The following is a 13,738-nucleotide window of genomic DNA, read 5'->3' on the forward strand; positions in this document are numbered from 1 at the left end:
ATATGCTTGGTACCTTTCTAATTTTTTTCAAATATTAATTTAAAAGATGCCAACCGAAATATACTAATGTAATTGTATCATGCTTATTGGTGTTCCTACAGTCATAACTCATTTGATCCTGAATCAGACTGATGACAAAGTGACAGTTGTGTAAGTGTTTGAAAACTGCAATGCAGTAAATGTTTGTAATACCTGCCCACTTCTCAATAAAAGTTTAGTGTAATTTAATGAAAAATCCATTAACCAATAATAATGAATATTTTTCAAATGAGTCTGGACATATTTTCCTGCTATGTGTTCTTTCTTGGGGAGACATGAAGAAATTCATTAGCTTGGAATTTCAAAGAATTATTAAGGTTCCATAAAGTTTAGGTTAGTTATCCACTGGGTTAAGTGAGGTTACTTACAGAACCCTGAGTGAAAATGTGTGACACTGGGCAGAAGGATTAGGAAAAGGCTCACAACATTGTGGTAAAAAGCCACAAAAAGCCTTCTGTATGTACCTCTATAACCAATGCAAAGGTAACTTATGAATCTGTGTCCTACTGAGGGAGGCTTCATGAATCTAAAAATATTCTGAGGGCCATCTATCTTTAACATACTTAAGTTTCTGAGTCCTATGATAGCAAAACTAGTTATAATGATTCTTTCTCTTTCTCCATCTCTCTCTCATACACACACACACACACACACACACACACACGCACACACACACACGCTCCTTAAGAATATTAAAATTTGGAAAATATAAACTAAATGCCATTTTTTTATGGAATCAAAGTTGGGTATAAGCCTCAGTCCCATTGGCTACTCCCTTACATTCTGTGAGGACAGATATATATGTATTTACTCTTGGAGAGGTGCAATAAGTGAATTGAAAGCAATATTTTATTTTATCATAATCTACAGAGATTATCATGAGGTAACAGTTGAATAACCTGAATAGATGAGTGGAAATCTTGAAGGATGTTCAATTGGGAAGCCTGAGAACAGCCATGATCATGCCCCTTGTTCTTACTTCTTACTGTTAAGCTCCTATTTAAATGAAGTGTATGCAGTATCATATGGTCTGTATTCATAATATCACTTACCATATTTATAGTGATATTATAGTGACAGTCTGATAAATGTTTTAAGAGTACTAATCACTAGGTAGGAAACAAATCAACTATATTTTTAATAACATCATTTTAAATATTTTATTATATTTGCTTCCCACATGAACTGACATTATGACCCTGTTTTTCCTTTGTCTCAGGCACTCCATGATTATTAAAAAAATGGTGAAGATAAACTGAACACCAGTGATTAAAGGACCAAAGTTTTATCAATGTAAATACAACAAGAGTATTTAAAACACACCAAGATCTTAAGATATTCTTCAAGAAAAAGAAATATCTCAGAAGTAGCTTTCATATCCACAAGTAGAATCTATAAAGACTTGTGAAATCTGGACATTTGTTCTTTCATACCAATAATGAAGACAAAGGTCAAGACTAAAAAGAATTTATTGGGAAGAGTCTAGGATTTATCCATTTAGCATAATGATATTCAATCTTTCTAATGCTTTGAGACATTAATATAGATCCCCATGTTAAAATATCCCACAACCACAAAAATATTTTTCACTACTACATAAACATTTTGAATCACAATATAAATATCTGATATGCATTATGTCAGATATGAGACTCCCCAAATAGTTTACAAACCGCAGTTTGTGAAATGCTGATCCCAGAAAACAGGGACCCTTGAGAGCTGCAATTTTAAGGAACTTAAGGAGTTTTTTGTAAAGGTCCTTCTACTTAGTCCGTTCAGAGTCAAGAGTTTAGGCTGCCCATTTTCCCCTTTAGTAAAAGCAGACAGTTCATAATCCATGGTTGGAATAGTGAAGATTGTCAATAATAAGCTACCTAGCTCATATTCCAGGGACTCAGTTAAAATATAGTTTTTATACTTTGATTGCCCATGGCATAATATATGCAGTAACAAAGTTTCATGAGGTCTTCACCAACACAGAAGTCCTCCTGAACTATGAATAGGACAAATAAGTGAGTGACATTTCTAAATCCTTGGGGTAAAATTGTCCAAAGACTGGTTATAGAAAAATAATTGGATAAATTTCTTAATCTCTGAAGCAAGGTCAGTTTAGTTTTACAGAATTATATGCCCAGGATTTGATTGCATTTTGAGGACTCTTGGAGTACCGAGAATCACAATGTTCACTAGAGGCATATAATAAGTAAAAGAAAAGAAGATTAATGAGCAGTTTATTTTTAGTGTAATAAAACACTATCTTTGTCTATTTGTGCTGAAAGTGCATGGTGTGCTGTGATATTGGCGAAATGTCACAATGAACTATAAGTAGTTTACATGTTAGGTTCAACCAACAAATAAAGCATGATGTTTCTCTTATATACAATATTGAAACTTAGACATAAACAGATCACCCTAAATAACTGTAAGGTCTAGAATAAGTAGATTATGGGCTAGGAAAATTTTTGAAGAACACAGCAAGAGTTATGTAAATGGAAAATATGATATGCAATTTTTTCTAGTGTGGAAAAAGAAAATACTGAGGTTTAGAAGGAGGCCAAACCAAAGAACACACAGCATAATTGTAAAAGCTATAGGTAAACAGTATTTTATGTTTATGTAAATTATTTATCTTATAAAGTTATTGTTTTTAAAAGCTGAGTCATACTTCATTGTTTAAATGTACCAGAGCTTTGTATCCATTCCTCTATTGAGGGGCATCTAGGTTGTTTCCAGCTTCTGGTTATTATAAATGAAGCTGCTGTAAACAAACTGCAGCATGTATTCTTGCTATATGTTGGAGCATCTTTCCGTATATGCCTAGGAGTGAAATAACTGGGTACTTAAATATTATGTTTAAGTTAGGGTTTTACAGCTGTGAGGAGACTCCATGAGCAAGGCAACTCTTATCAAGGACAACAATTCATTGGGGGTGGCTTACAGGTTTAGAGGTTCAGTCTGTAATTATTAAGAGCGGGGTGGGGAACAGGGCAAATTCCAGATAGGAATGGTGCAAGCAGAGCTGAGACTTCTACATCTTCTTGTAAATCCTGCTAGGTGAAAGACAGAGTAAGTTCCTGTTAGCTAAGGTGAGGGTCATAAGCCTATGCCCACAGTGACACACCTACTTTAGCAAGGGTACTGTTTTATCTAAGCATATACAATCCATCACATAATACAATGTCCGATTTTCTGAGGAACCACCAGACTGATTTTCAGAGAGTTTCAACCAGCTTACAATCCCACCAGAAATTAAGGAATATTTTTCTTTCTCTACATCCTTACAAGCTTCTTCTATCAACTGAAATTTTAAACTTAGGCATTCTGACTTTTGTGAGGTGGTATCTCAAGGTCGTTTTGATTTGCAATTTACTTAAGGAAATTTACAGACATATAGATGGAATTAGAAAATATCATCCTGAGTTAGGTAACCCAGTTTTAAATGAGCACACAATGTACATACTCAATGATAAGTGGATATAAGTAAAAAAGCTAAGAATACCCAAGATTCAATTCAAAGACAATATGAACCTCAAGAAGAAGAAAAACCAAGTGTGGATCTTTCAGTTGTACATAGAATGGAGAACAAAATAATTACAGGATGTAGTGGAATAAAGAGAGGACAAGGAGGAGAAAAGAGGGCAGGTAAGTGTGGGAGGAGAGAAGTACAGAGGGTCAGGGTATTGAATGTAGGTCCTACCAGTTGGCAATGGAGATCTGGGTGTAACTATTAGAAAGTCCCATATGCCAGGAAAACAGGAGGCTCCCAGGACCATGATGGATGATAGTAACTTAAATAACCAACAAAGTGGAGTGATAACTTGTAGAGTCCATTTCCAGTAGTTAGGCATGGCCCCCAATTTACGGATGGGGCCACCCACCCACTTTAAAAATATTAACCCAGGATTGTTCAAGTTTAATGGAAATGCACGGAAAGAGTAGAACAGAGACTGAAGAAAAGTACATACAATAGACTGCCTCATGTAGGCATCCATCTGATCTGCATGCAGCAAAACCCACACACTATCACTGATGCCAAAAGTACTTGCTAACAGGAGCCTGGTATAGCTGTCCCCCTGCGATGCCCTGTGGAAGCTTGGCTAATCCAGAAGTAGATCTATGCAGCTTATCACTGAATTGTTCATGTTGACTCCAATAGAAGAGTGAGTGGAAAAATTCAAGGATCTGAAGGCATTTGCAATCCCATAGAAAGAACAATAATATTAACCAACTAGACACCCCAGAGATCCCAAGGTCTAAAGCACTAAGCAAAGAGTACACATGGAGGGACCCGTTGCTCCAGGTGCATATGTAGCAGAGGATTGCCTTATCTGGCAGCAATGGGAGTGCAGACCCTTGGGCCTGTGGAGGCTTTATGTCCCAGCATAGGGGAATGCTATGACAGTGGGGAGGGAGAGAGAAGATGCATCAGGGAACACCCCCATAGAAGCAGGTGGGAGGGGGATGGTATGGTAATTTTTTGAGGGGAACTAGAAAGGAGCATAACATGTGAAATGTAAGTAAATAAGTTCTTCCTCTAACTCCTTCATTATGTTGCCCATGCTCAGTCAATACCCTTATGAATACTGACTCAAAATATTCAATAAAATTTTTGCAATTTGAATCCAAGAAACACATCAAAATTATCCTTCACCATGATCAATAGGGGTCATCCAAGAAATACATTTCAAATCTCTCAATATACGTGGCACTTCTGACATTACTTCTGCTTGTTCATGTCAGAAACTTGTTTAGCGTTTGGCTCTGTTTTGACAAATCTATTGAGCTTCCAAATTTTAGCTATCTTACAACTACAGACACTACACTGGTCATACTCCTAAGTCCAAATTTGAACGGATAAATTTATTTTTTCTCTTGGACAGACTCTTCATGTGATGCAGAAAGAACATAGGACCACACAGCTGCTCCTTCTGTTGGACCATTTAGTCTACTTTCTCCCTAGTTTTGATGTTGTCCTCTGTCTTTAGGAAATAATAATGCTTATTCATTTTCCATATTTTTCCCACAAGAGCTTTGGAAGAATAGTAGCATGGACATCTCTCACATAGTTCATCTAAGGTTCACCATAACTTTCCAGTAAGTTTTATAAAAATTTCTTATAATGTTAAGTAGTAAGCCCTTGTAATGGAATTAATGGACACAATGTTTAAAGCCACATCTGAATATGTTTTTTAAAGATTTATTTATTTTATGTATGTGAGTACACTGTCTTGTCTTCAGACATAACAGAATGGGTCATTAGATCCCATTACAGATGGTTGTGAGGCACAATATGGTTGCCTGAGAATTGAAACTCAGGACATCCGGTAGAACAGTTGGCTCTCTTAAATTTATAGCCATCTCTCCAGCCTCCCCTGAATGTTTAAAGGTATATTCATGGATTAATGAGGACATATATTATGTCGAGGAAGAAAATTTTTTCCTGGTAACTGAAATATACCTAACTACCAATGGCTGGGACATATCATGGTCTCTAGAGGGGAAGGTAACACTGTCAATTTATTAAACAAAATAGTTTTGTTGTATAAATGTTCTAATCATATCTACAGTTGAGCTTAAATCTAACTCTTAGCTAAATAATCAATCTTTATTTTATAGCAAAGTGTATTACACAATTACACAACTGTTCTTCACGCAAATACCAACTGAAAGTAATGTTTCCTTCAACAATATATTTCTCAAGTTTTCTTATAAATATTATCAAATGGAAAAATTTGAACTGAATTTTAAACAAAGAAAGTTTGTTATTCAGTAGATATGTACTATATCACAGACAGTGAGTTATTGACAGATGCCAGTATCCTTCTGACATATCAGTAAAAGTAAACACATATAGAAAAGCTATAGGAATATCAGATTGGAGAAGAAAAAATTATAGCCATATGCTAAAACTTTTGCTATGAAATTTATTTTTATATGTGGTACATATTTTGGCTAATCATGTCCTAATAAATATGCTATACAAGGCTGATAATACTTATTAATTATATTTTCCTGCTATGAAACACAAGTTCAGAAATGATGAAAATTGAGAAATTTTCATGTAGTGTTAATAGTTAGGGCATATCTTTTTATACTAAATGTAAATAAGGGATCACTTTATCTACTACCAAATTTAAGCTATCATAACAGATATTTATTCCTATAAATATCATGAGTCCCTGGTCAGAAATATTTGTCTATATTATCTCTACTATATATGATTGACTAACTTGAATGGACTTGTTATCCAATAAGTACTTTGATTCTATAAAAACTACATATGACATTTTTGCACTTGGTGAGTGATCATGACTACCACTTCTATTAATAAGCATTAAAAATCCATTTCTGTAGAGATTTTTGCAGCATAATTTTCCCTAACATTCTTAACCCCAACTGTATGTATAGGAGCTAGCTCTTAGAGAGTGGATATTTGAATTCAGCTTCACACCCAAAGCAATTCACCTTTTAGCAATAGAAAATTCATTCTGTCCTGGAAAACAACCATCAAATGAGACAGACAATACACTAGCAATTCTCATGCCAAATATTACTAAGAAAGTTACCCATTTCTTTCACTAATATTTACAACTTACAGCGTTAGGGCCACAAAGGGGTTCTGAAATTTATATTTGGTATATCTTGCATCATATACTGGAAAAGTAAATTTGCAAAACACTTTAGACAGCATCACTGCTAATTTATAAAAAAAATCCATGTATTCTTTAATAACCACATCCTTTGCACCATTTTTGAACAAATTTTCCATGATTCATTCCAAGTTTCCTGCCTTTCAACTTAATTGAGTCTACAAATATAGAAACACTCAAGGACTAGAATTATCCTATCTTAATAAAAATGATAAAAACCTTATACAAATGATGGGAAAAGCATGAAGAGTATTCCTGAACTACTTTCTATAATTAAAAGTAGGTTGCCAGTGATGATAAACATAGTGAATATTATTAGAGTTCATTGTCATGTGTTATGAGACAATGTCAGAAAGTTCACAATAAATGAAACACTAACATCAAATATAAGCCAGGTATGGTAGAACATAAATTGATTTGATAGGATAGCATCAATTATTTCTTCTACACATCGATTGTATTTGAGACACTAACTGGGTTAGTTAAAAAATTACTCATTTTTCTGAGTCATTCTAATTCCATCACCCAGAACACTGAAATAGAGCTTCCTTTCATTTACACAACAATTACTAAGTTGATGGTTCAGGATGTTCCTGCACTCTACTTCTTTACAATATAGCTGTACATCTTAGGTGCCTTCCATTTTCATCTACTGCTAGTCTACTCTATATAGTTTTACATTAGGATAAGCACTTACTCTTATCCTATTGAAGATCTTGTCTTTACAAATGTCTGCAAGACATGCCATGGCCCTTTCTATCTGGATGATCTTTAGAACTTTCTCTAACGATTAGATTTCTTTCCACTATTAAGGATGGCAGGATTTATATTCTTGTTTAAGTTCACTGTTTTTTTCTATAACTACTAGTACTACTACTACTTTTCTCTATAACTACTACTTCCTTAAACCTTAAAACCATGGTTGCATAGTCATGTAGTATAAAATAATGTAGAAGGTAGGACATTCAAGAGAGGATATCATGTGTAATGTATAGATGCATCAGCTGTGAATTATTAAATTCCACGGCTTATGACTTTGTCAGGAAACAGGAGATAGAATATCCAAGATGCAGAAAGCATCCTGTAACAGACCCTGGTAATTGAAGATGGAGCAAAAATATACAATGCAATGTGTACATAGAACCTGTGCAGAAGTAATTAGACAAAGAAGTGTAAAAACTAAAAATCAAAGAAATTTAAAAGAAATAAATTTATTAAAGTGTATGTAGATACTAAATTAATAAATACTTTGATCTCAATGCTTGGGTGACAAAGCAGTGATGTATAAATTTCTGTGAGTTTTAAGGGCAGCTTAATCTACAGAGTAAATCCAAGACAGCCTTAGCTATACAGAGAAACCCTGTCTCCATTAATAAATAATAAAATAGCTGTTTTAATATTTTAAATTTTGAAAATTGAGATAAATATTAATTATATGGTTATGGTAAATGGTACATTCTCTTAGAGGTTAATTAGAACAGACCTAAATAGAATCTGCTAGACTAAATCAGTCTATACTTTTAAAGACTTCAGACTGCTAGTCAAAGCATGTGTTTTATTGGGAAAAGTGGTTTTATGCTTGTGTTAACAGGAAAGAGAAATGTTTGGATATTGCTCATGTAATAGAGCCTCTAATTTTTAGGGTAAGACACCTGAAGACAATAGAGTACAGGTAACATGATTTGCTGATCCCTCTACATGGTAATATTCATTGTAAATATATAGCATACCTTATTGTTTTCTTAACTGTTTCATAATTATTATAATCTTATTCAATTTTTATTTGAAGAAGACCAAACTTTTATTAGACTAAAATAGAAAATTGTGGAGAAAAAATCCATATATTTTATGGATGTATTACTTATCAATTAAAAAGCATATGGCCTGCAGCTTAGGCTGGACATAGTTCTAGCCTGGATTTGATGACAAATTTTCCAGTTATGTGTAGGGAATATTTCTCTTTTTGTCTTTTCTCACATGTATATGTTATATCACTCTGAGGCCATATTGATTTAGGGCTGAATTGTATGTAACATCTGGGAAGTATAGGATAGACACACACAATGAAGTAATGGTCTTTGACAATCTTTGGTATTCTATGTGGGTATGCACACATTCATTAAGCCAAGCTGTGTATATCTCTCACAATAAACTCTCCAAGATTTCCTTTGTATGGTTTTTAAAAGCACTCATGTGTAAGACAATCTCTTCATAAATACCAGATAAAGAATTAGAAATATCAACCATAGATTTCAAGCAGGGTTTGTGCATAAATTTACACTAGGTCCTAATCATATTCTTGCATTATCTCAAGATGAAAGAAGGTGGACATCTTTCCAGGAGACATCTGCTGGTCCTTAAGATTCACACCAATATCTTTGCTCTGAATATAGAATTAGCCAACAGATGTTAGTTAAATGTAGCCCACTTGTCATTTCAATATCTGACACCAAGTTTTCAGACACGTGCCATTGCATTTTGCAAATTACTGACCAGTTTGCAAAATAAACTATGAATTAATGTCTACATTACCCATTATATTTTACTATAATAGTGTAATTTTTTATTTTGATCAAGAAGAATGTGAACAGAAAACAGTGAGAGAGAATTTGAAAATATTAAAAAATAAGAGCTCTAAAGAAATACTGGCAGAGGGTTCCTAACTGTGGGTGAAAGAGGGTGATAATCTCAAGTGTTATCAAACAGAAGGACCTGTGGCTTGACATGTAGTAATAATTTTTTTTACTACATGTAATAATATAGACAGTAGTAATAAATTTTACCATTAGGACAATAGTAATTTGTCATATTTGTAGATTGTCTACCTAAAGTGAATAGACTATATGTAACATAAGAGCTGCTATATAATATTGGAAAGTAGAGTGTAGATCAATAGAGTAAGACAAGATAGCATATAACATTCTTACCAAAGAGAAACAAAGATGAAATTACTTACTCTAGGAGCTCAGACAGTGTAGTTCAACACCAGCATCATATTATTTAACCACTTTTTCTTCTCCTGACCTTGTGAGATTGAGTGACTGTGACTATATCCAATGCATGCTTCAATTGCTTATACTTGATGCTTTGAAAATTATTACTTTATCTATTTCCAATAAACTTAATCAATACTTACTTTTTTCTGTCCTTCTAGAATCTATGAAACAGAAAGCAACAGGAGTAAGTGCTCAATTTGATCCAATAAATTTTGTCAAAACTATAATCTGTATCAAGCTAATACGAGTGTCAATATTTAGCTCGTATTTGTATTATTTTGATAGTGGAAGCTTACTTTGTCTATATGACAGCAACAAAACTGCAAGTTTCCAGTACATGGTATAGGAGAAACAAGAACAGGTAACAAGAAGAAAAATAATTCATATATATTTTAATAAAATAATTTATAATGTATTTAATAATTTTATTATATTTAATTTATAATATATTTAAAAGCAAGGAGTGCTTGGTGTTGTTTGATAAGAAGATGAATATTGTGCCTCAAGGGTGCCTTAATTTTTTTTTTTTTTTTGGATGCCATCAGCAGAGGTTTATTAGGGGAGGAGCCGCGGTCAAAAACGACAAGCTCTTTAGTTCCAAGAGCAGGTTTTTGGCCACGTGTGGTGGGATAAAGGGTCTTTTATAGCATGGGGTGGGGGGAGGAAGGCATTCCTTGATTGGATGTTATACAAATTTTTGAACATAGCACTGGGAAGACCAAGGAGGGGTAACCAGAACAGTGGAACATTTCAGAGAATCTAGCCCAAATGATCTAGAGTCACTTTTTCCAGCTATAGGATATGGCCCCACCTAGGTGATAACATCTTATCTGTAGTCAGGAATGCTTCCTGCCTTGGGTGAGGCTTGGGGAATGTAATCCAGCAAGTGTCCCTTCACCTGGAATGTGAAGGCCTGAAATCTTATTTTCAGTTCCAAGTTCTGTAAGGCGGAAAAATCTGCACATATTTCATAAAATGGCCTTTATAATTTTTCACTCTACATCCCCACCTCTTCCAATTTGGTTATGTTTTTAATCATAAAAACTCAATTATTAATAAGTCTATTTTCAACCCTACTTTTTCCGATTTGGATCTTTAGAAAAGTTTAAACTCCAGTGTCATAATTACCATTTTCTTGACCCAAAGTCCTACATTGGTGGCGCAACACAAAAGCTGAACAGCATTTATCTTTCTCTAACATAAGTTACTAATCTATTTAAAATGCAAGGGCCTATGGTTAAAAGCAAAAGTAAAATCACAAGAGGTCCACAAGGGAGATAACAGGGTTCTCAACAAGGGGACTTTTGAACCAACTTTCAAACCAGTTCTGCTGTTCCTCTCTATCTTTCTGTCTCTGGTCTAACCTAACATTCTTCTCTTGAGCAACACTTCTTTAAGAACAGCAAGTCTATCCTCTTAGCAGCACCTGTCTCTATAGCCATTCTTAGTCTCAATGTACAGCTAGGGTCAAGGAAAATAGGCTCTCTGCAAAGCGTCTAGGGTGTATCTCAAAAAAGTAGCAGATCTATTTCTGTCTTTTTGTTATTGGAAATGGGTTATCTATCACCTGGTTCAGAGCTTTGGCAAACTAACAGTAGCTTCCAAGATTTAGATATCTTAGAAGTAGAGTAAAAGCCTGGGCAAAGTGGTTAATCACTGCAGACAAAATAAATTTATTTCTCTCTTCAAATGTCATTTCTAGTACTGCAGAATAATCTAGTTTTCGGATCAGGGCAGTCTTTCTGGTACTGAACCACATCATTTGGCCATGAAGTTAAATTTTATATCATTTTTTCGCTTCTTCCATACCATCAGGGAACACTAGAACCTATGGTCTTTGTTGATGAAAACAGAGTTCTTTACACACAGTAAAAAAAGAATGTAGCCAACAATATAGACAGGGCTTATATATAGTGGTGGCATTTGTACAGGCATAACTGTCATTCCCCATAGAGTCCAGCTAAGTATGTACTGACATTGCTGTACTTATACATCCTGTAGATGTTACAATACAATCGATATGAAGATCACAGAAATTCACAGACACCAACTTACTTATCAGGTCTGTAGAGATAACACATTGATTAAGCCTGCTCATGCCACTCATACTGAGATCTCAAAGAACTTATGAGGACTAACTTCTAATAGGCCTGTGAGTTCTGAACAAAATATTAAATCATGTCAGGACAGCAAGCCCCTGACCACATTGTGCAAGAGAGATACAGAGCCTTGCATCTTAACATATTAAAGTCTCTTCCTCTTGACTACAAACCCAGTCTACTTTGAACTTAATGAAAAATTGGAAATGTCTAATTTCAGTATATCAGAAAACAACAAGACTACTTCGGTTGAAGAAACAAAAAAGTGTGATAGTCTTCATTTGTCCAGATCATATAGATTTGGTGGCTGCACATAGGTATACCTAGCTAATATGTTCTGGATCTGATAGTACAGTACAAAGGGATAAAGATGTGGAGTTTACTTATATCTTGTAGTGTCCAGATGTATGTAGGAGGCACCTGCACACTGTTATCCAAGCTACAAAAAGTATTTAAATGTTTGACTTTATTCCCAGGCATTTCTTCTTCCCAGAATTATTAAAGAGAAATCTCTACATAGGGAGACAAAGTTATACCTCAAAAACATAGGAGGAGAATCCTAACACTCTCTTTATTCTTGCTGAATGTGTAATCTGACAGAGAAATCCATCTTTAAGAGTGTCATGTTGGTGTTAGTCCCCTCACTCAAAATGAAATTGGATTCATGGCTATATCTAAGTATTTCTTAAGTTTTGTCAATAATATTTATTAAACTGTGTAGTAATAACTCATTCCAGGGAACACTCTGAGGAATGTTCCTAAGAAAGTGGATATATATATATATATATATATATATATATATATATATATATATATGATATATTTATGAGCTTTTATTCCTTGTTAAGAAAATAAAACTTTCAGAAAAAGCCAAAGAAACATGGTCTTCCAGTATCAGTTAGAGATAATGCCAGTATAAATCTAGAACTTGTCTAAATAACTTTTGGATTACTTTCCAAAGGAACCTGGGTACTCCACTTCCACTAATGTTCATGTCTTCACTTCAATCTGTGGGACTTCTCTTATTTTTTCCAGAAATTTTATTAGGAAGAAGTTTACCAACACGTTTTAGTGAGCATTTAATTAAGTTTGTGTCTTTGTTTTGTCTACCCATATCTCTGCTATTCTCCTTCACTCTGCCATTGGTGAAATATATATGTGATTGCAGAATATAATGGAGAGACATATATAAAGTAGCAACAGTAACAATGGGATGCTAGCATAGGAAAATAAGAAGGGAAGATAGATAATATTTAGGTGCAAAATTCTGGTCGTGTCATGTGATACAGATTCAAGTGGTATTTTATTGATGCAGACTCTCATGGTGGAATATTTTCAATACATAAAACAAAATGCAGTCTTTAGAGAATAGTGAGATATTTAAGTATTCTTTTGATTTTGCTTGTATAAAGAACAGACAGAAAAAAATATGTGACTGTACTTTTCCGTCACTTTTTTTTTTTTATTATTTTGTAGAAATAGTAATAGTTCCAATGTTGGATGTCTGGGTGGTTCCTTTTTGATAGGTAGGTGGTGAAGTCTACCAAAGAATGGAATTCATCATCAGAGGACATTTTTTCTGATATTGATGAGTAGGGGAAAACCCTTCTAGATACAGTTTCTTCTCTTTGAAGAGAGCACATAAATAATGTATATATGTAATGTATTGGTTCCTCTATGAAACTCAACACAGCCTTTTAATCTGAACAAAAAACCTCAGTTGATTTATTGACAACTGCTAGTAAATAGACACTGACACCCTTATAGTTAGCATAAATATTACAAGATTCAGTTTATTAATTAAACCTGTAAATGAATACATAATGTGAAACAAAAATATGCTTCTTGTTTTAGGATTTTATGTATTTCTGAATGTCATGTAATCTTGTGTCACTATACAAAATCAAGGAAATACTGAGGGCAAGAAAAGAAAACATTTACTAAAGCCTATAGT

This window comes from Arvicanthis niloticus, chromosome 1, assembly GCF_011762505.2.
Source record: "Arvicanthis niloticus isolate mArvNil1 chromosome 1, mArvNil1.pat.X, whole genome shotgun sequence".
Lineage (NCBI taxonomy): Eukaryota > Metazoa > Chordata > Mammalia > Rodentia > Muridae > Arvicanthis > Arvicanthis niloticus.